General features: G+C 43.9%; 1 pseudogene; it reads right to left on the bottom strand.

Moving 5' to 3' along the window:
* Positions 1 to 420, bottom strand: LOC142424071 (peptidyl-prolyl cis-trans isomerase A pseudogene; annotated as a pseudogene).
* Between the last annotated feature and the right edge of the window lie 1,505 nt (positions 421 to 1,925).

Below are 1,925 nucleotides of genomic sequence, written 5' to 3'. Positions count from 1 at the left end.
CTAAAACACTCCATGGCTTCCTCCTTTCATCTGACCGAAGACCACGTGCTTGCCATCCAACCATTCAGTCTTAGTGGTGCAGATAGAAATCTGGGAACCATTCAAATTGGGCCCAGCATTTGCCATAGACAGGATGCCAGGACCTGTGTGCTTCAGGATGAAGTTCTCATCTTCAAATTTCTCTCCATAGATGGACTTGCCACTAGTGTTATTATGGCGTGTGAAGTCACCACCCTGGCACATAATCCCTGGAATGATTCTATGAAAGCAGGACCCTACATAACCAAAACCTTTCTCCCCAGTGCTCACAGTATGGAAGTTTTCTGCTGTCTTTGGGACTTTGTCTGCACACAGCTCAAAAGAGATGAAGCAAAAGAGCTTGCTGTCGAGAGCTATCAAAAAAACCTCAGAGTTGACCATGGCTGGACACAACAGGGCCAGAAAGACTACAAATTCAGGCAGTGGCATCTGCAAAGCCGATATTTAAATTCTTTAATGTAAGTGTCTGGGTCCAACGTATAACTCCAAGATGTTTTCCTAAGACTGATAAATAATTTAACAAGAAAGGGATCTGAACTTTTACAAGCCTCTCTGGTCCTGGGACATCACAGAGGGGAATGAGGGGGACAGGATTGAGGATGGATCCTGTGGATTTGAAGCTGCTGTCTTTGTGCTGGAGAGAACTGAACATCAAAGAGTGAGAGGCAGAGATGGTGCGGGCAGTAGGGGACAGGTGTCAGATGTTTTAGAACATGGCAAGGGTGGGAGGAGTAGACAATCATGGTATGGGCAAGGGAGGAATTTGGGTAAAATTTTGTATGAGGTAACGGGAGGGGATATTGGATTACACTTTGTAGGCTCAGAGGTGGTGAGACAAGGCAGGAGTGGTAGGAGGTGGTGAGGAGGAAGACTGAAGAAGAATGAGACACTATAGCAAAATAGAGGGTTATAGTCTGACAGCAGGGAGATTGCAACAGTATCCAGGGGGGTTGGAGAGACCTGGAGGGGGTGTAAGGGGGAGGGGAGAAAGAAAGCCCAGCAGCAGTTTAGTCAGAGACAATAGGCACTGAAATTGGCTGCACAGCGTGATCCGAAGGATCAAAGACTGATTCTTAGTCTGAGAGAGGAACATTTTCCTGAACCAGAACTTGGATAGGGGAACAATTCTGACATAAATGAGGTTGAGCACAAAGGAGACAAAAAACTTGGATATATGGAATATCAGATTATATTTTATAGATTAAAAAGAAATTATTGAGATCTTGAATAATGTTTAAATCAAGTACACCACCTGGTAACCATCTTGAGTTGTCCAATTTGTCCGTGTTACATAAGAAAATCCATTTTCCCCTTTGAATAACTGATTTAAGACCCAGGGAATAGAAGTTTGCCAGTAAACTAACCAGAGGTGTTTTATGCCATTGCTTCGTGTGGTAGTTATATAATCATTTGTCAATTTGATTAAGACTGAAGGGGTGGAGTCCAGCGTTTCAATCAAAATATAACCAATGGCCCCTGTGGCAGGTGTGGGTATGCCCTTCTCCTGTCAATTCTGGGAATTTTGTAATTTCCTCCTTGGAGGCAAGAGACAGACTCTCTCTTTCTCTTTTGGCTCACTCCTTTAAAGACCCTCTGCTGACCAGACACATGGCACTGCACTGATAAACCGCATGCCCTGGGAACTAGAGAAGTCATGTGCAGACCCTACCAATGCTGAGATGCTTACACCACCACTGGATCCAATGACATTCTACCCACTAGCCTGTGATCATCCTGCATTCAGCATCATTGCATGTGTTTCTTAAGTCTGAAGAGGACTTTATATAGATTGGTACCGGATACTTGGGCTAATATCAGACTTATGAACTTGAACTGGGCTGGGTTCGGATGCTTTCTTAATGTATAATTACTCTTTATATAAAACC

Source organism: Tenrec ecaudatus, chromosome 13, assembly GCF_050624435.1.
Source record: "Tenrec ecaudatus isolate mTenEca1 chromosome 13, mTenEca1.hap1, whole genome shotgun sequence".
NCBI lineage: Eukaryota > Metazoa > Chordata > Mammalia > Afrosoricida > Tenrecidae > Tenrec > Tenrec ecaudatus.
Note: the sequence above shows the minus strand (reverse complement) of the source record. Positions and strands in the feature narration are given on the sequence as shown.